The sequence below is a fragment of the Phyllostomus hastatus genome, unplaced genomic scaffold (genome assembly GCF_019186645.2).
Source record: "Phyllostomus hastatus isolate PE091 unplaced genomic scaffold, TTU_PhHast_1.1 phas_scaffold_60, whole genome shotgun sequence".
Taxonomy (NCBI): Eukaryota; Metazoa; Chordata; class Mammalia; order Chiroptera; family Phyllostomidae; genus Phyllostomus; species Phyllostomus hastatus.
This window is the reverse complement of record NW_025334038.1, coordinates 7,074,987-7,100,130: the sequence shown is the minus strand read 5'-3', so window position 1 is coordinate 7,100,130 and position 25,144 is coordinate 7,074,987. Positions and strand designations below refer to the sequence as shown.

At 34.0% G+C, this 25,144-nt stretch overlaps 1 protein-coding gene across 3 annotated transcripts in view; it reads left to right on the top strand.

Moving 5' to 3' along the window:
- DPP10 (dipeptidyl peptidase like 10) overlaps positions 1-25,144 on the top strand; it is a 715,620-nt gene that overhangs the window by 113,888 nt on the left and 576,588 nt on the right. The window lies entirely within an intron of this gene.

Below are 25,144 nucleotides of genomic sequence, written 5' to 3'. Positions count from 1 at the left end.
TATTATTAAGCAGATTGAAAGCAGTGGCCTTCAAATTTATTATTCAGTAGCACATTTTGTTCATCAACTTGTCAAAATAGTTTGATATCTCATTTATATAATTTGTGATGTATTTATAACAGAGCATTAGTGAAGAAACAAGATTTATTTTATTGATGCTATGATACAAAAGAAGCAACCCTTACCTTTGTTTTTTATTTCTTTTTTTCATTAACTTTTTGAATTAAATATTTAAATTGCAAATTTTTAATTTTCATAATTTTTAACATGTGCACTTAAAATACTAAATTTATCTATGCATACCTCTTTGGCTGTGTTTATAATGTTTGATATGTGGTATTTTTATTTTCACTCAGTTCTAAATATTTGTAAATTCCTGTTATTATTTTTTCTTTTGTCTACATGTGTTTGTAATTGTTATAGGAGAAACTCCCAGAAACTTGCCTTTGCTAGCAGACACAGTAAATAATTACAGGCTAGCGAGCCCATTAGCATCATGCACACAAAATTTATTAATGCTAACTTCTAATAGGAAAGCAAAGCAAGGGTGGCTAGAGCAAGGTTGACCAGCATCCAGGTGGCCAGAGGCCAGGGGACTAGAATCCATGTGGCAAAAAAAGGTGGTCAGAGCTCCCCCCACAGCCAGAGGCTGGGTTGCCAGGGGCCCACTGGCCAGAGGCCAGCTGGCCAGGAGTGGAGTCCTCCATGTGGCAAGACAGCCAAAAGGCTAAGTGAGTGAGTCTTGTTTAGAGGACTTACATAGTTGGCAAGATGTGAGTGAAGTTACATATTGATTGACATGTAAAGGTGGTGGGTGTCAGCTTCCTCCAGGAGATGTGGCTACTCAAATGCAGGTGTGTGTGGGGGTCTGTTAGCCTGAATCCTTATCTTGTTCATTTTGTATATATGACAGGAGGCAGGCAGTTAACCAGACTTGTTTTATGGGCTTCTCCTTTGGTCACTGTAGTCCCTTTAACTTATGTCATCTTATGTAGTTTCTTACAGAAAACATTATTTTTCTTATGATGATAACTTTTAAGATCTATTTTATTAGCAACTTTTAAGTAAGCAATATAATATTATTAACTATAGTCACAATGTTGTATATTATATCCCCATGACTTATTTATTTTATAACTGGAAGTGTGCACACCCATTTTGTCTCCTACACCCATTTCTCCCATCCCCTAACCCTCTCTGGCAACAACCAGTCTGTTGTCTTTACCATGATTGGGTTTTTTTGTTTGTTTTATTTTTGTTTTTATAACTCTACAAATAAGTTATATTGTATGGTATTTGTCTTTGTCTTTCTGACTTGTTTCACTTACCATAATGCCCTGAAGGTCCATTCATGTCATTGCACATGGCAAGAATTCTTCTCTGTTATGGCTGAATAATTCCATCATGTACATATACCATACCACAGTTTTCTTTATCCATTCATCCATGAATAGACACTGAGGTTGTTTCCATATCTTGCCTATTGTAAATAATGCTCCAGTGAACATGAAGTGCATTATTTTTTTTTGAGGTAGTGTTTTCATTTACTCGGGATAAATATCTGGATGTGGAATTGCTGGGTCATATGGTCCTACTTTTAATGTTTTGAGGACCCTAGAGACTGTTTTCCATAGTGTCTACCCCAGTTTCCGTGCCCAGCTAGTGTGGGACTTTCCCCTTTCTCCTCATCCTGGCCAACACTTGTTATACTTTGTCACTTTGATGATAGCCAATGTAACAAGTGTGAGGTCATATCTCATTGTGGTTTTGATGTGTATTTTCCTGATGATTAATGATGTTGAGCATCTTTTCATATAGCTATCTATATGTATTCTTTGTTAAAATCTCTACTCAAGTTATCTGCTCGTTTTTTAATTGGATTTTATTTTCTCTTGAGTTATATTAGTTTTTATATTTTGGGTATTAACCTCTTATCTGATATCTGATTATATATATGTATATAAATATTTTCTCCCATTTAGTAGATTGCCTTTATATGTTGCTGATGATTTTCTTTGGATGCAGAAGCTACTTAGTTTGATGAGGTCAGCTTGTTTATTTTTGCTTTTGTTGCTTTTGCTTTTAATCTCCGATTCAGGACCTGTATCAAAGAGCTTACTGCCTATGATTTGTTTAAGGAGTTTTATGGCTTTATGGTTTCAGGTCTAATGTTAAAGCCTTTAATGCATTTGAGTTAATTTTTGTATATGGTGTAATATAGTGGTCCAATATTATTTTTTTTGTTTGTAGCTGTCCAGTTTCTACTCTCCTCTTGAGTGAAGCATTCATTCAGAATGGTTTCCACTGAATTTTATTTGTAAGAGTATTATATGTAGTTAAGATCCTAAAATTTTTTAATTATATGGCTTAAAAACGTCTCTTCTCAATTTGTAGCTTGCCTTTTCATGTTCTTTGTAGTGTTATTTGACCAATGTAAGATAATCTTAATTTGATCAGATTTCTTTAATATTTCACTTAATTTATTTATATTTTGTTTATGTAATTTCCCTGCCTTGAAATCCTTAAGATGTCACCTAATTGTCTTTTAAAACTTCTATAATTTTATCTTTACATTTATGTTTTAATTGGCATGAATTTAATTGTTTAGAGAGAGATATAGGGATAACTTTCTTCATATAGATATGTAGAATAATTAATTGAATAACCCTCCTTCATGGATAAATCCTACTAGCACCATAATAAATTGCATTTTCATACATGAGTAGGTCTGGTGCTGGGATTTCTGTTCCGTTCACTTGTTCTATTTTTATTTTGTCCAAATCATATGATATTTATTGTTATAGCTATGTCAGATTTTTATAATATTATAATACAATTCCCTCCTTGTCCTGTTCTTGTTTTGGCTCATATGTAATTTGGTAATTAATTGTCATCTGTTCTTTCATGTGAATATCAATGATACTTTTCAAATTAAAATAACTACTGAGATTTTCATATAAACTGGTAAGAATTAAAAATGCAACTTTCACTTTATTTAGACTATGCTTAAATGACAAGATAAAGCATTGCAAATTTTTAGAGATTTATTCATTTATTTATTTTTAGATAGGGGGGAGGGGAGGAGAAAGAGAAGGAGAGAAATGTCATGTGTGCTTGCCTCTCACGCACCGTATTGGGGACCAGGCCTAGAACTCAGGCATGTGCCCTGACTGGGAATTGAACCCATGACCCCTTTGGTTTGCAGGCCAGCACTTAATCCACTGAGCCACACCAGCCAGGGCTCACTGTAATATTTTTTTAAAGATTTTATTTATTTATTTTTAGAGAGTGAAGGGAGGGAGAAAGAGAGAGAGAGAAACATCAATGTGCGGTTACTGGGGGCCATGGCCTGCAACCTAGGCATGTGCCCTGACTGGGAATCGAACCTGGGATGCCTGGTTTGCAGCCCGCACTTAATCCACTGAGCTCCACCAGCCAGGGTCACTGTAATTTTTAAAAGTCCAGATACTTGTTTCAAAATTTATTTATATATATACACACATACATATATATTATTTTAAATTCTTTTTTTGGTTGCTGATTTATAGAAATTGCTTTGTTTTTGTATACAATCCAAAACATAGCTAGAGTCTCTCATAGATTTTGTTATTTCTGGTTTGTGTTTTTCTATATAAAAAGGAATTTTATTTATTGATAGTGACATTTTGTTCATTTCTTCTTAATCCCTTTAACTATTTTACATATGTTTTATAATATAGAAGTGTCAATAAATTAAATTCTTATTTATTCCTGGTCTTAAGGGGAATTACTTAAGCATTTCACTGTTAAGTGTAACATTTGCTGTAGGTGTGTGATAAAAGCCATATTTCCATTAAAAATACATTTAATTCCATCAGATACTTTTATTTATTTTTGGAGTGATTTTTTCCCTCCATTAAAAGTTCACTACTGACTTCAGTGGAAGTTATTTAATTTCCAGAGATACACAAATGAATTAAGGAAAAAGTGGGTTTAACCATAGGAGATTTGAGAAAAGTCCTGGTGCTGTTTATATGCTAAAAAGTTCAAAGTTAGGAGCAAAGTCTATCAAGAGCAGCAAGCAACTTTGCCAGAGGCTTAACTGCTAAAGAAGGCAAATGATGTGGAATGATTTTTTATTTTTTAGAAAAATGTTACTTACCTGCAAAATGCATTAATTTAATGGAACTTTTAACATTAAACCAATCTTGCTTTCCTAAATTGAACTCTAGATTTATTTTACTAGTATTTTGTTTGTTTTTAAATCTGTTTATGTGTGAAGTTGGCCTTTAATTATCTCATTCTCTTCTGTTGTTAGTGTTTGGTATTAACATTATACTCTCTTTATCAAATGAGTTATTGTTTATGTTCTCATTATTATTATTTTTTGCATTCTTTGAAAAAGTTTGTGTACGGCTGTAATTACCTATCCTATTTCTTTAAAGTTTGGTTGAATTTACATGTAAAACTGTCTGGAATAAGTGACCATGGGAATATTTTAAATCTCTTAATGGGCTTGTTTAATTAATGCAGTATTATTCAATCCTTGTGTTACTAAGTAAATGATGCTCCATCTGTATCTAGAACTGTTTATTGCCTGAAGGACTTTTTCATCTCATAATATTATGTCTGTACTAACTTTTGGTTGTCCTCCTCCTTGTTGTTTAACTCACTTTCCAGTATTTTACTTTGTTCTCTTTCTTGTTCCTATGTTTTAGGTAGGCCTTTACTAAACAATACTTAATAAAAGTAATATTGAAACCTATTTCTAGCATATTCACATAGTTTCCACATACCACCTCAGCCCCCTCTAAAAAGAGTCTTTAATTCCCATGCTTATCATTTTGAAGCTGACTTTATATTTTTAGCACATGGAAATTTTGTATATTTTTTCCTAGTTTGTTTTTTCAGATTTTTTTATTGTTGTTTAAGAACAGTCGTTTCCATTTTCTCTCTACCATCTTCCCCCACTCCACCCACTACCACCACCCTCAATCCTACCTCACTTTGGCTTTATCCATGTGTCCTTTATATATGTTCTTTGAGAACCCTTCCCGTTCTTTTCTCCATTATCTCCCTCCCCTCTCCCCTCTGGTTACTGTCAGTTTGTTCTTTATTTCAATGTCTCTGGTTATATTTTTCTTGTTTGTTTTATTTATTTCTTTATAACACAATTATGTATTTTCAAAATATCTGATAACATAATTTATGTTCCATGTTTGTGTTTCTTAGCAGGAAAAACACAAAAGTTCATATTAGTTCAGTATGTCAATTTGCCACAAGTCAAAAACCCTGGACTATTATTTCTTTAACTTAATGGTCACATCATTATCAATCTGTCGTTTTCAGTTTAGTACTTCATCTTTTGTCACCAGTTTCTCCCATTTTCTTCTTGTCTTCTATCTCCAGAATTTATTTATGTCATGACAGTTATTTTCTATCATCATTTTTGCATTTGACACTATTTTATTTTCATTTTTAAAATTATTTTCTCAGAAACGTAAAATGTCCATGGCTACAGCTCAGTGCTGGTTTATTGTGGCTGTGCACAGATAGTCATATGACCTAAAGCCACTGTTGATTGTGATACATACATTAGGCCTTTGAACAACATGGATTTGAAATGTGCAGGTGCACTTACAGATTTTTTCAATAAATATTCAAGGTAATAATGTAAATATCTTTTCCTTATTATATTCTTAATTACTTTTTCTTTTCTCTAGCTCACTTTTTTGTAAGAATATAATGCATAATTCAACAAAAACTATGTGCTGATTGACTATGTTATTAATAAGGCTTCTATTTAATAGCAGGCTATCAATAAAACATTTTTTAAAGATTTTACTTACTTATTTTTAGAGAGAGGGGAAGGGAGGGAGAAAAATCAGTATGTGGTTTCCATTTGCATGCCCCCAACTAGGGACCTGGCCTGCAACCAAGGCATGTGCCCTGACTGGAAATCAAACCAGCAACTATTTGGTTCACAGGGTGAAACTCAATCCACTGATCCACACCATCCAGGTATTAGTAAAGTTTTGGGGGAGTCAAAATTTACACATAGGTTTTTCACTGCATAGGACTTGGTGCACCTAACCCCATATTGTTCAAGGGTCAACTGTATATCTACATTTAAACTTTAACATAAAATTAAAAACAGCATTTTTTTCTGTTCCTAACGTGTTGATCAGTAATCAATATGAACAAAGATCCAATATTTTAACAAAAATTACACTTAGTGAAATCAGATAAGTTAATTTAATATCAGAAGAAGTAGTGCTTCTTGGATAGATAAATTGTATGCAAAGAAATTTCACTTGAACATAATAGAGCTTTTCTGCCAATATGTAATTTATCATCCTTTTACTGGGCAAACATCTCCATATTCTTTGCTCCCAGGAAGTACTTTTTTTTTCCTCAAGGTCCCTATAACAAAGACAAACTTACTACAATATATTGTCTATTAATCCCCAATACCTTGCATTCCACAGGGGGGAAATATAAACCAAAGCCATGGTACTTTCTAAGGAAACAGAACTGTCTTACATTTTTATCTCATTCCCCATGAAGTTTCAGCTTGTAGATTGTGCCTTCCACAGTAATGATTATAGGAACCAATAAAATATTAGCATTTCCCAGACTCTGGAAATAATAGCTGTGTCCTAAAGCAGTCATTTCAGTTCCCTGGACATAGTTTTATGTTCTATAAAATATTACATATAGCTTATCTACAAGCTATAGAGGTCACATACCTGTTGCCTTACTGAAATGGTCATTTTAATAAGAAGCCCAGCCTTTCGTCCTTGACCTAGGATATCTTTAAGGGTATATTTAGGCAAGGTATCTCTGATCATTTATCTCAGGCATGCTTTAAAGCTGCTTTGCCTTGACATTTTCACAGAGCTTACCTGATCAAGCATTGTCCTTTTAGTTAAGTACAGGACAATATGTGAGAGTCTATCTTTTGAAGGTTTTCTCAAGGACAACTTTGGCACCTTTAAAAATGATAGTTGGATAACCTCAGCTGGTGTGGCTCAGTGAATTGAGTGTTGGCCTGAGAACTAAAGGGTGGCAGGTTTGATTCCCAGTTTGGGCACATGCCTGGGTTGTGGGCCAGGTCCCTGGTGGGGGTTGCGTGAGAGGCAGCCACACATTGATGTTTTTCTCCCTATCTTTCTCCTTACCTTTCCCTCTCTCTAAAAATAAACAAATAAAATCTAAAAAAGAAAATGATAGTTGGATAAGCCAGACAATGAAAGACAAATACTGTATGATCTCACCTATAAGTGGAATCTAAACAACGAAACAAATAAGTGAGCAAAATAGAACCAGAGACATGGAAATAAAGAACTAACCGACAGTGACCACAGGGGTGAGGGGAGAGGGGAAGAAGGGGAGAGGTCAAGTCAAGGAACATGTATAAAGGACCCATGGACAAAGACAATGGGGGGTGGGGTGGGGGCAGCAGGATTGAATGTGGGTGGTGGGGGCTGGGTAGGGCAGGGGAGAGTGATGGGGGGAAAACGGGGCCACCTGTTACTGAACAATGAAAATAAGACTTTATCTTCTTAAAAATTACAGATCCATAAAAGCCTTACTTTTGTATAAAAGTCATTCCAAAAATATTCTATTTTAGTAGAGTTATTCATTAATAAATCAGTAATTTCTTCATTGGTTTAGTATTTACTTCCATATGCCTTTCTTCTGTGCATGCTAAATAGCTCTGTTCTGTGATATTACTTTTGAAACTTTATTTTTTATTTGAAAAATGGCAGTGCAAAAATTCTGAAGATACTCAGAATGCACACACACATTATTTTATACATTAGATGGTGGCCAATAAGTTTATATTGATTTCCATATTTTAATCATTGTTATATGCCAAAATTCAAGTAATTATAAATTATACTAGGCTTCATGATAAATGATTAGGAGAATGGATCTTAATTCATAAATAGAGAATTGCAAGTGGTAAAAATGATTTTTAATGTTTTTTTAAGATTTTATTTATTTATTTTTAGAGAGGGAAGGGAGGGAGAAAGAGAGAGAGAGACACACATCAATGTGCAGTTGCTGGGGGTCATGGCCTGCAACCCAGGCATGTAACCTGACTGGGAATAGAACCTGCGACACTTTGGTTCGCAGCCTGTGCTCAATCCACTGAGCTACACCAGCCAGGGCAAAAAATGATTTTTATGTTAAATAGTCAACAAGATTATAAACTAAAAAGTATATACACCAAGAAAATTATGCTTAAAACCTTGAACTACTGAGGCTTTTCAAGAGTGCTAATGGATATTTGTGATAAATTTTTAGAACTTTAATTTGATTATTATGATATTCTGAGAAATGAAATGTATTAGTCAGTTTTTGCTAAAAATAATGCTGCATGACATAACAAGCCATCAAAAACTCTCAATGACTAACAACAACACAATGTATTCAATGAAATGACTGCATGTGTGGCTTTGTTCCTAACTGTTTTTTGGGTTTATGTATTCTCCATGTAAGTTGCATTTGGGGGCTGATGCTTACCTGGGGAGTGATATTTGCACATATAAAGCCTAGTTTGATGTGGTTCATTGTATCAAGTCACATTTAATCATCAAAGCAAGTCACCAGATCAATCCCAAAGTCAGTAATGAGGACAGGTATACATATATTGTATACATACCACAATAAAGCCAATTCAAGAGGGGGAAGTTTCAAGATGGGGAAGGAAAGAATTGTGAATAGATGATACTACCTGCCACATGGTATACAGTTGGTTATATTTTGTGTCATTTTTGGATGCTTTACATAAACAAATTCAAAATGTACTTTAAGAAGTATAGTAGATGAAGAAGCCATGTATTTGAAAATGATTATTCAGACAGATGGTGCTATTTCAGTTCTGTAAGCTATTTAATGTTTATTCATATGTAGTTTTTGTTTTAAGGTGTGAAGCTCTATTTACTTAATGTATTTTAAAATGTGGATACCCAATTCTAGTCTGTGTAACAGAACAAAAAAAGGAAGGGTATAAGAAAATTATGAATTTAGAAAACACCATTTATGAGATTTATTGGGTGCCAAATGTTCCATCTTACACATTGAACAAAAATAAGCCCTCCTTTCATATGCTTATTATAATTGCATATTGGAATTTACCTGCTGTAAATTATACTCGAGTATTACGACCGTGCACAAAGATACACTCACGGAGCACTGTAGTGAGTGTGCCACATAGTCCTGTGCCAAATCAGAGCTGACTCCAGGCAACACTGAAAGCGAAATTCAGCCTTGGCAATTTCACATTGCCCATTTCTCTCATTCAGTACATATTCACTGATGCTCCCAAAGCCTTCACTCTGTTCTTTAGTTTTGGCTTCCCCTAGGTGTACCTGATTCTCTCTTACCTTTATTTAGTCTCCCATCCTATCCATTTTAACTCTTTATTTTATATAGAAAGTTTTATTAAACACTCTTTTAATAAGTAGAAGATGATGGTGGATTTCAATTAGTTTTAATCTTGTAGCACTATAAGAAATAGATGTTCATTGCAATCCCTGAAACACATACATCTATACACATACATGAAACAAAATTTCCACAAATGATAGTTACCCTCAGTACGCATGATGCATTCTGATCTAGTCTATTTCCTTGTACATAAATACTGGTAGAAGCTCACTAAATCCTACTAGTATGTCTCAACTCACTCTAAAATGCTACTTTAACATTTTTAGGTCCAGCTGATGGCCAGAATTAAAAGACAGAGGAAGAAGAATCCATACATATCATATATACTCTGATATCATCAAATACTAAACAGATGACTCATATCATATGTACTAAATGTGTTTATAAAATGAAGAAGCTAATTTTGGTAAAAATAGTAATACCAGACCTCATTAAAGATAAAGAGGTGGTACTTGGATTTCTAATTGGTGTTTCAAGAGGATTAACAGGAGAAAGAATTTTGTTTGATTGGCATGGCTTTCAGCAAGACGTCTTTGGAGACAGCCTATGATTTTATGAGATGGATTAGATACAGTGGTTCTTTTTGTGAATTAGTATAAAATAAACATGAAGTAAAGGATTGTTGCCAACTATGTCTGAACATGAGTTTCAGGTCAAGGACCTTAAAATTTATTCCTTGGGCAATGGGAATTTCTTTGAGTTTCTGATTTGGAGGCTGGAATGATGTAAAAAAATGTTTAAAAAGCAGAATTTGGTAGGTGACTTACAGTATGGTCAACCTACCTGCTTTTGTATTTTTGTATATTTTTATTAGATTTTCTAATAAACTCTTTGGTGTTGAAGTTGTTAATTGCTGGACAAGATTAATCTGCCACACCATTCTTAGACTTACAGCATTTTAACAAGTATTAAATTGAATAGTTTTCACTCTGGTAAAGAGAAACTAGGTACAATATTGAGAAAGTATTCATGAGGATATGGTGTATTCAGCTCTCAGATCATAAGTTTATGCTGTGAATTTTAAATGTTCTGCCCTGGATGGTATAGCTTAGTGGATGAAGCTCAGGCTTCGAACCGAAGAGTCACCAGTTTGATTCCCAGTCAGGGCATATACCTGGATTTCAGGCCAGGTCCCCAGTGGGGGCCACATGAGAGGCAACCACATACTGACGTTTCTCTCCCTCTCTTTCTCCCTCCCTTCCTCTATCTCTAAAAATAAATAAATAAAGTCTTAAAAATAAATTTTTTAAAAGCATTATTCCAATAACCAGTGTATGTTTATTCTGCCCATTACTGTCTAGAATAGTTTTATTTTTGTCTGTGGTCCTAATCTTTTTAAGGACTATTCAAATGAGCGTCAGATTTGGGAATGCTAATAATTTTATCAACCTTTATGGTCTAAGAAATTAATGAATAAATACTAAGTAGAATGAAATATTAATATGGACCATATAGTAAAAGAAGTGAGATTTTTTTACTTGGTTTTTAAAAAACTTTTTATTGATTTTAGAGAAAGGAAGAGAGTGAAAGAGAAACATCTATTCATTCCACTTATTTATGTATTTATACATTATTGGTTGATTCCTGAATGTGCCCTGACCAGGGATTGAACCAGCAACCTTGGTGTATTGGGACGATGCTCTAACCAACTGAGCTACCTGGCTAGGGACTTTTTTTAAAACATATTTAGAGAGAGGGGAATGTAGGGAGAAAGGGAGGGAGAGAAACATCAATGTATGGTTGCCTCTCACATGCCCCTAACTGGGGACCTGACCCTCAACCCAGGCATGTGCCCTGACCGAAAATGGAACCTGCAGCCTTTCAGTTTGCAGGCCACCACTCAGCCTACCAGGCCACACCAGCCAAGGAGATTTTTCTCTTCTCATAAAGTATTTTGCAGAGGTTATAAACAAAGCCCTTATAATTGTGATTCTTTCTGAGGGATAAGTAAATTGATTATGTTATTCTTTAAGGTACTGGTTTTTGCTTTACTGTAGATAAAAATGTATTCACTCTTCTGAGGGTTGGTCACTGTCGATACCCCAGGGCTGCTGATTCTCACTGTTTCCATGTGCACCCCTAGGACTTTACTACCTAGAAACACCAAAGATACTATACGACTTTAATATACTTTACTAGAGCATACGAAGGTACTGTTTATACACTAGAGGGAATCAAGGGATGTTTGGATGAACTGTTCCTATATTTTTTAGATTATCATCTTAGAAGCAAATCATGTTTCTGTGCGATATCCCACAGTGCTGTATCAGACAGATTAGGCTGTGTTCTCATGGGGCTGACTCTGGAGGAATTTAGCTAAACTCATTTCTAATATATACGTGTATATGTTATTTATATACTAAAGAATAACTGTATGTCTCTGTGCCTTCAGAGATAATTATTGAAGAATTTTCTAATTTTACAAACAGGAATATGTTGAGGTAGCAGAGAATTTTCTTTAGGAAGAAAATCTATACTTTAGCAATCACTATTATATATAAAAGTAGTATCTTCAGACACATAAAGGATCAAATTCTTGAAAATGTGGGCACTTTTATTATCATATAACTGCATTTCAAGTGTTTTATAGCACTCTGTGATACATGCCCAGGGAATTATCTTTCTCATCTCTCTCTCTCTTTCTTCTCCCATTCCTCCTCCCTCTTTGCCTCTCCCTCTTCTCCCCCTTTCTCCCACTCTCCTCTGTATGTGTTTCCATCTTGTTAGAATTGCTTTCATGTGCTTCTTATTTATCTTCAGGAGGTTTGGTCATATTGTTTCCTCTCTCTGCATGGCTCTTTTCTTCCTATATGCAAATAAAATTCTTACCCATTTTTAAAAAATTAATTTAAAATCATAGAGCCTTCAAGAAGTTTTCCAAAGCTTCCATCAGATTAAATAATATGCCCCCATTTTCACTCTAGCCTATGCTTTTAAAATTTTAGTTATCCTTCTGTGGCTTATTTGACAGTAACTAGTGCAGGTCCGCCTATTCTTCTCCTAATTTTTTACTGTAGGTCAAGGTCTGTGTCTTGCTTACACACATCTTAGCCATTGACACATAGTTGCACAAAATTGGCACTCAATAGATATTTAAGTTGAATTTTGACTATGAATCATTTTCCAATCATATATGTGGCTTTAATCATACTTTATTGATATTGTCATTTGTTTAGAAGTCTCTTTTAAAAACTGTGTGTGCCTTGGTGTTGATAGTCTCTCTCATCTTTGTATTACCATGTGTTAGCCAACATTGATTGAGTTCTAATTGTGTTACAGACTCACTAATAGGTTATTTGCTTTTTGATGGACTCATCTTATTTTGTCTCCAGAATAGTCCTCTGAAATAGGTGGGCATTAGTATCTCAAACTTATAGGGAAAGCAAATTATGGCTCCGTCATTAATTTACTTTGTAAGATCTTTAGAGCTAGTAAGTGACAGAACTAGGAGTAAAACAGAGAATTCTGATTTGAAAACTTCATCATCTTTAACCCCTAAACAATTTAATTCATAAACAAGCATGACTTCATAGTTAATGATGCTTGTCCAGTTGGAGAGAGAAACTATCATGTAACCCCCTAAAAGATAATACTTTAATTCTATTCAACAAGTATTGGAATCAGTGATAAAGATGTTAGTGAAAAATGGAGTGGGAGAGAGGCAGTGGGTCTGTTTTTATTGTGATTTAAGTGATTTATTATTATTTCTATGCTGTGGATAGTTACATTTTTATTTTCCTGTTAATTTTTCAATTTCCATTTCATGGCAATTTTATTAGATATAATTATAATGGCAAGACACTTATTCATCTTCATACTTATTAGACTTGTACACAATGTCATATATGAAATAGACCATCAATACATTTTATTTTAGGAAAAAAGCATTAGCTGGTTTAAAGCTCAGGATTTTGAACAGCTCAGGTTGTGTTTTTAAAAATAATAGATGCTACCATTTATTAAGTTCCTATTAAAGTGTGTAGTATACAAGGACTATGAATATAGGGCACCTGTATGAGTTATCTATGGTTTCATTAAACATTAGGCCAAAACTTAAGGCTTCAAACAGCCCACATTTATTGTCATTTCTTCAGTTAGGAATCTAGGGCCTCAGATTTAAGGTCTCTAATGAATGTTTAGTAAAGCTGTTGAAAGTGGCTGCAGTTTCATCAGAAGACTAGAGGAGAATTACTTCCAAATTCACTCATGTGATTTTCAGTTTCTTGCTGGTTGTGGCTGAGAGCCTTCTGTCAGTTGCTTGCCATGTCAGTTTGCTTTACAAGGCTTTCTTGAGACATGGCACCTAGTTGGTTTTGTCAGGTGAACAACCAGAGTGGTGGGGGGCCGGCGGGGGTGAAGACAGAGTGGGAAAGACCAAAATGGAAGCCAGATTTTTTTAAAAGGTAAATTAGAAGTGACATTTCACCATTTCTGGTGCATTCTGTTGTTTTGAAGCGAGTCACGAAGTTTAACACACATTCAACAAGAGAGGACTATCAAAGGCATAATTACTAGGAGGATGACTTTGGAGACCATCTCAGAGGTATTACAAGTACAGCCAACATTTTACTTTGAGGAATTTGATTTGATTGTGCAGATTTGGTCAGAATTAAAAGAAACATTAATTATATTGTATGCTTATGAATGATCAGTGACATTTTAAGGTAGCTGGGTATTTTATTAGCTGATGAAGTTTTAGGATAAGGAGATCATGACAGAAGTTTTGAACAGCGTATTCTTCATTTTTCCAAAATGTGGAACCATTTCCTAAGAGTAGATTTTAAAGTCACAGGAGTGAGAATGAAAATCGACTTCTGAAGTCTTTGTTCTGAAGTTTTTGCATTTTTTTTTACTATTGAACACTTTCTTGTTCATTATTTTTTTCCTTACTGCTTTTAGAAATGTGGTGGCAAGCTCTGAATTCTCACAGAAAAAAAAAGCAGTAGAGATACTAGGTTCAACTGAACAGCTGTGATGTCTTTTGAAAATATGTATTCTGCTGAACTAGAAACTTCAAAATCTACCTAACAGCTAAAATATAAGGTGAAAAGCAAAAAAAAGTTTTAAATAAACCATAGGTAAAAAACATTTGAGTAGGAAAAAATAAAAAACCATTGCAAAAACTTTGGATGACAATTTGATGGCTCCAGGAAAAGAATTCATAGTGTAGATTTTTTATTAAAATTTGAAAAATATCAACAGAAATGTAAACATAAAAATAGGGATATATATTTTTATACTTCTATTTTTATTTTATAATTGAGGAAGATAAAGTTGGCCATTTTTAAAAACTTTGTTTTAAAAAACTTCAAGAAACAACTGTTTCTTCTGTGCTGAGAACAATATTTTGATTTAATCATATATGTATACAAAATGTTAATTTAATAATGCTTTTGGAGTTTAATAATAGATATAATCAATGTAAGCATATATGTTCGACCAATTGTTTATATTCATATGTCCTGGAAATAACCTTTAAATTATGAAGTGTCATTTATTAATACTTACATAATAAAATTGAACAAAAAACATTGTAAAGTAAATTGATGTTATGGTTATATGGACAGCCATAACATCAGACAGACAGGTTGTTGTGCATGGTTTTTATAAATCATTCTTCAGATAATATTATAATTGTTATCTGTGGAATAATTCAACTTCAGTGCCTAGAATATATAGTAGGAATTTGATTTTGGGCTACTGGATGAAGAAATGAATATCTGGTGCTGCCTAGTGGTAGCTACTGTTAGACTGACAGAAATGTTGACCTATGCTCTTCATGCCTAAAATGGAACATTGTAGTTTTTTCTTAGAAAAGAAATCTATTTGTATGGTTTGTAGAAATGTTAAAAATTAATATAGAGCCCTGGCTGGCATAGCTCAGTGGATTGAGCGCGGGCTGGGAACCAAAGTGCCCCAGGTTCGATTCCCAGCCAGGGTACATTCCTGGGTTGCAGGCCATAACCCCCAGGAACCACACATTGATGTTTCTCTCTCTCTCTCTCTCTCTCTCCCCCCCTCCCCCACTTCCCTCCCTAAAACTAAATAAATAAAATCTTTAAAAAAATTAATATAAACACTCTAATTTTGACCTATAACATATGAATACATTAAAGAATATGTATGCCAAATTTAATCTAATTTGAAGTCTGTTCATTGAGCTGCTGAAAGGAAAATATATAAGAAATATAAACAGTCATTGAAATTAAGAACAATCTAACAATAGCCAGAGGGGAGGGGGGTAGGGACAGTGGGGAGAAGGGTTTTCAGAAACTACTATAAAGGACACATGGACAAATCCAAGGGGGATGGTGGAAACAAGGGAGGGAGGGGGGTTTGGAGGGGGTGGGAGGAGGGAGGGGGAGAAAATACAGACAACTACAATTCAACCATAAAAAAATAATTTAAAAAGAAACAAAGAATCAAAGTTCTTATACATGTGAAATGCTTCATGATCAAAATCTTTCTTAGATGGACCCAAAAATGACAGGAAACAAGAATACTGTGGGGCTGAACTATATGGAACAGTGGGCTTGCTCTGTGCTGACCTACTGTTATTGATTAGTTTTATTTGGTAAAAATGAAGAAACAAATCCTATATTAAAACATTTTTCTTTTATATAAGGTAACATTTTAATATAATACATGGATGGATGGATAGATAGATAGATAGATAGATAGATAGATAGATAGATAGATAGATGATAGATAGATGTGGAGAGACAGAGAAATGATGGAGAAAGGACCTGGATGAATGTTAGCTTTTCCTTGATCTGTGGAAATGGTCATTTTTCCCTTTTAGTGTAAGTTGCTTGGATGTTCCAGAGTGTAGTACATTTGTTTTCTAAAAGACATAACTTTTTTCAGGTTTTAGTTTTTTTATTTATTCTGTCTGAATATACACTTGAATTTACTCTTACTACTTTTTGGTTCCACCAAGATTATTTCTCTTTTTCTCCTACAGTTATTTTAGACTATTTACTTTTAAAGAGCTCTCACAGACAGCTAGCATTTTATTGAGTGATTGCCTTGTGATCTGAAATGTCATTTTTCAGGACATATTACTAGAGATTTGAAATAATGTTCTTAAAAATCATTAAACGTATTGATGTTTTTCTGAAGCATAATAGTGAACATTTATCCTAAAGACTGAATTTGAAACACAGAGTCAATTTAGTAGTTTCTCTAACCTGTTGTGCATTGAACACTAGTGCTGATTAGGATTCCATGAACAATAAATTTGGGGGTTACAGAGTTAAACCAAGTATAGCTGTCATGTGGAAGATTTCTCATTGTCTCTACTGTGCTGAGATGCATCATGCATATGCCTCTTACAAAGGCAGTGTACCATGGTATTGTCAGTTGATTGGATTGGACACAGAACTCATACTCAGCTTTGGAGAGCACCCCAAGTCACTGGATTTCTTGTGTATACATTTGGGATCCTCTTGCTGTATAATGTGTAGGTAATAGTCACTATCTACATCAGTCTTACATTTGAATTATATTCCATTATACGTAATTATATAATTATACTTAAAATACAGCCTAATTGTCTCATCTCTCCATTTTATTTTTAAAGCTTATTTAAAAATTACATGATATATGAACCCTGCAACTTCATGTTGAAGTTCTTTAACACTAGAACCTACAGAATTAATTCTAACTCTGTATTAGAACGCTGAAATATAACCTCTCTCTCTTTTTCCCTAATTCTTCAGTGAAATTTGAGATCTGGTTGGTTTGTTACTGCTCTGGATGTATGGCCGAGCACTCTTTTTTCTTTTTTCATATTTTCATTTTTGTTTAATCTACAGAGAAATTCTGAGACCCTCCAGAACTCTCATGGGAAGAATGGTAGAGTGTATCCCCTGCTAAAAGATCTAATACAAAATTCATACATTGAAGGCCTTGGTTGAATGAATTATCCATTGACAACTATCATTCAGAGAATTAGAAGTTTATGGCATTATGAGCTGTGGAAAAAGAAAGAAATATTACCCATCATCAGCTTTTTAAACGGGAAAGTAAAAAATTCAGACAGAATTTTACCCCAACACAATACAGAATATTGCAGAGAGACTGCAAAAAGTTTATGCATCTCATTAGTTGATAAACATATAATTGGATTCCAATTTGTTGTAGTGCATTTCTTCTTATCTTCTCTCTCACCCTGTGAAACATAATGATATGTGTAAAATCAGTATGTTCTGGTTTCTAACTTAAATATTACTCTAGAAGATTTTTAGTCCTCAGCATTTCAGGAAGGCAGAGCTGTATTTCCAGAATAGAATCCTATTTTGTTTTATTTTATATTAGAAATGGTCTATTGCATCTTGTCAAGGTGTTATGAACCAAAGAGGAAGGTCAATAATTTAAAAAGCTTTAGTAAAAGCACATGCATGTGTGTGTATATGTGTGCATATGTGCACATATGTGTGTGTATGTATGTGTGTGTGTAGTGTTGTTCTCGGCTTTTTGAGATTTTAACAGCCATCCATAATTGAAAGCACTTCATGCAAGGCACTTCACAAAAGAGCATTGGAAAATTGCAGGTTGACCTCTCCTGCAGAAATGGAGTTGCTTTGTGCCTTCGAGAAGTACTCTGGGATAAATCATGCACTGCCTATATTGAGTTCCCTGATTAAACAATAATCTTTATATAACCACCCTTCTATATGTGTGTGTATGTGTATATACACACTCAAATATATTTTATATGATTTATCCCTTGATGAATATTAATAAGTAACTACTATGTATCTAGCACCTGCCTAGGGTATGATATTGTATATACACTTTGTAAATATCTATTAAAGGTAATATTGTTAATATTTTTTATATGACAAGCCAAAGTTCAAAGAGTTAAGGGCTTTTTTCATATCAACATAGTAAGGGGGAAAAGTTACTGTATTCATCATTTTAACATCAAATGCCAGCCTTTCTTCTTTCCCTGAATGTTATATAAAAATTATGTAGACAAATTTCTTTATAAACCCATGACATGCCATAAGAACATTTCCTCAGTTTCCATCACATTTTGTGAGACAGAAACATGTTTCTTAAGTCTCACCAGGAAATCAATTGTATGCTCATCTCTTTTTCTTAATAGATGTTTGGAGAAGCCACTTATAGCTCTACTTTTCTCTTGGCTTCAGCATAGTGATTGATAATGAGAAAACACTCAAATGTCAAGTTGCCAGGTGGAGAAGAGGGAATAAAGATACACAGCACCTGGCCAACCCAAATTTGAGACAATTATCTTTAGAGAAAGGGAGATTTCAGTAAGGTTGCCACTTGCATCATTCAAAATGATAATTTATAAATGTCTGGTGGAATCACAGGCCAGAATAAACTTTCTTCTCTGAAAAGCAGAAAACATGTTTTACTGAGCTAATTTCATCTTTATTTTTTATGTTAAAATATGCTTTTATAATTCCACAGGCAAATGCATTTTTTCTAAATATGGGTTACATCTAAGAATTTATAGCTACTCCTACTAGGGAGAGAACCATGCTAAATTGAGTGTCCAAGGGGAGACTGTCACAGGAGTTGGGACATTAGCGAGAAAGGAGACATTACTTCAGAGCAACTTAATGATGCCATTTATTTCCTGGTACTTTGAGGCAGCCTCAATTAGATGGATTACTCTGAGAATTCTGTAAGATAGTCAATGAGATACAATCACCTTTATTGGTGGCACTGTAAAGGCAAGCATGAGCTATTTGGCCAAGATTATCTTTTTTTTTTAGAGACACATTTATCATTTTCCTTTTGCCCTCCTTTATTAAGTAGGTGCTAATAATATTTCTGGTTCACTGCTGTTATACTCTGAGGCTTGTACTAATAGGATGATTTTCATGAAGCTCTTGGCTAAGAGGTCCTGATATTGGCCTGTGCTTCTCCAACTATAGGTTGATCCAAAAGACATTTCAGCCCAGAAATACTTGCCAACAAAAGTTTAAAGTTTAAATTTTTAAAAAGTCATATTTCATTTTTGTTTTCCCAAAAGAGATTCTAGAGTAAAATTTTTACAGTTTCAGTAAGATTAAAAAATACAAATCTTGTGTTTTTACACAAGAAATTTATACAAAGTGAATTTTTAATAGTATATGCAGATTAGATATTAAGAGGAATAGGAAGTCATTTCCTAAAAAAGATAGTATTTTTCACCTTTTTCTGTCTCATAATTGGAATACACAGCCACTCTAAACTAAAGTAGCTAATGCATCCTCAATTCTCTCTGCCACTAGGTGATTCTGGATTTCCTGACCCTCCATTTCTTGGAGACCAGTTAAGTCCATGAACTAGGCATACAGTAAAGCAAAATGGTAGTGAATAACCTTAAAACTTCTAGCCTTTAAGGGTGCTTAGATTGGACTACTACACATCTTTTGGCACAATGTACTGTCTGATGTTATTCTAGGAATCTAAGAGAAAGATGATAAAACAATCCTGCCAGTTTGTTTTTTATTTTTATTTACCTTTTCTGTATTCAATAGCACTTTCATTCTACTACATATGTGACATTATTTTATAGGATAAAATGTTTTATAACAAAGTCATTTGGGCATTTCAGTCACTATGTCCTCTTGGATATATATTTTAAAAACTAGTTTTTTTTTTATTTACAAAACTAGTTTTGTAACAAAGGCCATTTTAGTGATAAATGTATACTTAATTGGATTCTCCATACTTTTTTCTTTCAGTAATTTAAGCTTAATTATAATATAATGAGAACCATACATGACAGTATTTCTTTCTAAATGTATTTACTATTTTTATTAAATGTATGCATAACAAACTATGTGCATAATAAAATATTCTGAAAATCTAAGTATGCCTTCTTTCTTATGATAATGTCTTTCAAACCCATGTATTGACTATCCTTGATGTGAAGCTGTTCTTGTGTGTTCTGTCTGGAGGCTCAGCTTTTCCTTCATTTCTGGAACAATTATTGATTATACAATTTGTTTGCCTGTTAACTCATTGTAAAGATGCATTTTTGAGTCTGATTACTCAGAAGCCATTTTCAAAATCGCTTTATAGGTAATTTGCATGCCATATGTTTAACAAGTTCATAGTGTACAGTTCCATGTATTTTTTTATTGTTGTACAAGTACAGTTGTCTCGACTTTCTCCCTATCAGGCACCCCCCACACAACCCATCCCTGCCTCCCACCCTTGAACCTACCCCCTTTGACATTGTCTATGTGTCCTTTATACATGATCCTATATGGCCCTTCCCCTATTTTCCCCCATTATCTCTCTTCCCCCTGCCCCTCTGGTTACTGTCAGTTTGTTTTTTATTTCAGTGTCTTTGGTTATATTTTGCTTGCTTGTTTGTTTTGTTGATTAGGTTCCATTTATAGGTGAGATAATATGGTATTTGTATTTCACCACCTGACTTATTTCACTTAGCATAATGATCTCCAGTTCCATCCATGCTGTTGGAAAGGTAGGAGTTCCTTCCTTCTTTCTCCTTTGTAGTATTCAACAGTGTAAATGTACCATAGTTTTTTATCCACTCATTTACAGATGGGCACTTAGGTTATTCCCAACACTTAGCTATTATAAATTGTGCTGCTATGCACAATTGGGGTGCATAGGTTCTCTGAATTAGTGTTTCAGGATTCTTAGGGTATAATCCCAGCAAGGAATTGCCCGATTAAAAGACAGTTCCATTTGTAGTTTTCTGAGGAAATTCCATACTGTTTTCCACAGTGACTGGCCCAGGCTGCTACCCACCAACAGTGCGTTAGGGTTCCCTTTTCTTCACAACCTCTCTAGCACTTATTGTATCTCGATTTGTTTATGATGGCCATTCTGACCAGTGTGAAGTGGTATCTCATTGTGCTTCTGATTTTTATCTCTCTAATGGCTAGTGATGCTGAGCATCCTTTGATATATCCCTGGGTCCTCTGTGTGTCCTCCTTGGAGAAGTGTCTGTTCAAGTCCTTTGCCCATTTTTTAATTAGGTTGTTTGTCTTCCTGGAGTGGAGTTGTGTGAGTTCTTTATATATTTTGGAGATCAAACCCTTGTCTGAGGTATCATTTGCAAATATGTTTTCCCATATTGTTAGTTCCCTTTTCATTTTACTGCTATTTTCTTTACCTATGCAGAAACCTTTTATTTTGATGAGGTCCCATTTGTATGTTCTTTTCTTTATGTCCCTTGATCTAGGGGACATATTGGTAAAAATATTTCTACATGGAATATCTGAGATTTTCCTGCCTATGTTCTCCTCTAGGACTTTTATTGTGTCAAGTCTTACATTTAATTCTTTTATCCACCTTGAATTTGTTTTTCTGTATGGTATAAGTTGGTGATCAAGTTTCTTTTTTTTTTTTGCATGTAGCTGTCCAGATCTCCTGACACTATTTGTTGAAAAGGTTATTTTTATTCCATTTTATGCTTCTGCCCCTTTTGTTGAATATTAATTGACCATAGACACATGGGTTTGTTTCTGGGCTTTCTGTTCTGTTCCATTGGTCTGTGTCTGTTCTTATGCCAGTACCAGACTGTTGAGATTACAGTGGCTTTATAATATAGTTTGATACCATGTATTATGATCCCTCCTACTTTGTTCTTTCTCAAAATTGCTGTGCCTATTCAGTGTCATTTATGGTTCCATAATTTTTTTTGAAATTTTTGTTCTATGTCTGTGAAATATGTCATTGGTATTTTCATAGTGGTTGCACTGAATCTAGAAATTGCTTTGGGTAATATAGACATTTTGATGATGTTAATTCTTCCAATCCATGAACATGGTATATGTTTCCATTTGTTTGTGTCTTCCTTAATTTCTTTCCTTAGCATTGTGTAGATTTCTGAATACAGGTCTTGTACCTCCTTGGTAAAATTTATTCCTAAGTACTTTATTTTTCTTACTGCTATAGGTAATGGGATATTTTCCCTGATTTGTGATTCTGATGTTTCTTTGTTGGTGTTTAAAAATGTATTTAATTTCTTAATATTGACTTTGTATGCTGCTGTTTTGCCAAATTCACTTATTAGGTTAAGTAGTTTTTGTTTCATTTTTTTTTTTTTTTTTGGTTGCAGTCCACAGAGTTTTCAATATATCCTAAAATGTCATCAGCAAACAGTGACAGTTTAACTTCCTCCTTTCCAATTTGGATGCCTTTTATTTATTTTTCTTTTCTGATCACTGTGGCTAGGACTTCCCATACTGTGTTGAATAGAAGTTGTGAAAGCCGACATCCGTGTCTTGTTCCTGATCTTAGTGGGGAAGCTTTTAGTTTTTGCCCATTGCATATGATGTTCTCTGTAGGTTTTTCATACATGGCCTTTCTTATGTTGAGGAATGCTCCCTCTATTCTCACTTTGCTAAGTGTTTTTTATCATAAATGGGTGCTGTTCCCTGTCAAATGCTTTTTCTGTATTTTTGATATGATCATTTATTTTTTGTCTTTTTGCTTGTGTGATGCATTACATTTATTGATTTGTGAACATTGTACCATCCTTGCATCCCTGGGGTGACTCCCACTTGATCATAGTGTATAATCTTTTTAATGTATTGCTGGATCCAGTTTGACAATATTTTGTTGAATATTTTAGTGCCTGTGCTCATTAGCAATATTGTCCTGTAGTTTTCTTTCTTTGTGGTGTCTTTATCTGGTTTTGGAATTAGCATGATGCTGGCTTCATAAGAAGGGTTTGGGATTCTTCCCTTTTCTTAGATTTTTTTGGAATAGTCTGGAGGGATGGGGATTAGCTCTTCCTTGATTGTTTTGTAAAATTTTCCTGTGAAAACATTGGGTGCAGAGCTTTTCTGTGTTGTGAGTTTTTTTTATTACTTCTTCAATTTCACCAGCTGTTTTCAGTCTGTTCAGGCTTTCTGCTGCTTCTTCATTCAGTTTTGGGAGATTATAGTTTTCTAGAAATTTGTCCATTTCACCCAGGCTTTCAAATTTTTGGCATGTACTAGTTCATAGTAATTTCTTACAATCCTTTGTATTTCTGTGGTATGAGTCGTAATCTCTCCTCTTTCATTTCTGATTTTATTTATTTGGGTCATCTCTTTTTTTTCTTAATAGTCTGCTTAAAGGTTTGTCAATTTTTTCTATCTTTTCAAAGAACCGGGTCCTGGATTTATTGATCCTTAGAATTGTTCTTTTAGTCTCTATGTTGTTTAATTTTGCTATGGTATTGGTTATTTCCTTCCTTCTACTTACTCTGAGCTTTGTTTGTTGTTGTCCCTCCAGTTCTTGAAGATGTAGTGTTAGGTTGTTTATTTGAAATGTTTCTGTCTTTTTTAGATAGGTCTGTATTGGTATGAACTTCCCTCTCAGGACTGCCTTTGCTGTGTCCCATATGTTTTGGCTTGTTGTGTGTTCATTTTCATTTGTTTCCAGAAACTTTTTGTTTTTTTCCTTGATCTCATTGTTAATCCATTCATTATCAAATAGCATGGTATTCAGTTTCCATGAATTTGAGTGTTTTTGAGTTTTCCCCCTGTGGTTGGTTTCTAGTTTGAGGTCCTTGTGGTCCAAGGAAATGCTTCATATGATTTCAGTTTTCTTAAATTTGTTGGGACTTGTTCGGTGTCCCATCATGTGGTCTATCTTTGAAAATGTTCCATGTGCCTTTGAAAAGAATGTGTAATTTGCTTCTTTGTGATGAACGGTTCTCTCTCTCTCTATATATATATATCAGTCAAGTACATTTGATCTAGGGCATTGTTCATGGTGTTTTATAATAGCAAATTTACAGAGTGTGATTCTTTTCCTATAATGAAACTATAAACTCCATAGAGGAAATATAAGAGTAGATAGATCTCTTACATTGGGTTATACAATGATTTCAAAGATTTAAGGTCAGAAGTACCAGCAGTAAAACATAGGATTGATTTTATCAAAATTAAAAATTTTCCTGCTGTAAACAACACCATCATAAGCCATTCTTTTACCATGTGAATTTTCCATGGTGATGGTCATAATTGATTAGATTGGAAATAACATTTAACTGATGGTAGTCTGACACAGTTTTTCTCATGTAGGAATTTGAGACAAACACAGGGAGACAAATTTTGTAGACATGTGATTTTGTAAATTTTAGAAACCTGCACCACCATACTTCACTTATTCTGTGGAATAAGGAATCACAAAGTCAATGGCAAAAGAGGAGAAGAAGGAGAAAAGAGTCTGGTATAGAAGAGTTGCTAATGAAAATGTTGAGTGTGAATCAGAATCAGACCACGAACTGCTTGTTACTGGTTTCTTCAAGGAGTATGTGCTGGAATATAATAGTTTAGCAGACTACTTTTGGTAGCATTATTTTCCCACTTTAAAAATCACTTTTTGACTAACATTTTATATGATTTTTAAATTATGGACTAGCTTTTTTTGTAGCATTCTTATAGATTATTAGAACATTCATCTTTTTTAAGGTATTTCCACAGTTTTTTACCCAGTAGCAAGTTGCTTGTCCTAATAGTGCTGCGTATTGATTGAATTAATTGTGGAAGAGTGAATAGAATGAACGATTTTGAATTTGGGATTATATGTTTTTTGAGTAAAAAATAATAATGAAATACATGTTATCAGCAGATAAGTTCATCAGATTCTGTGTAGAAACTGACATTTATAATTGTCTTAGATATAGGAACTAATAATGCAAACTTTATTTTTATTTTACCAAAATATGAAAAATAATAAAATCGATATCATTTACATTTAGACATGT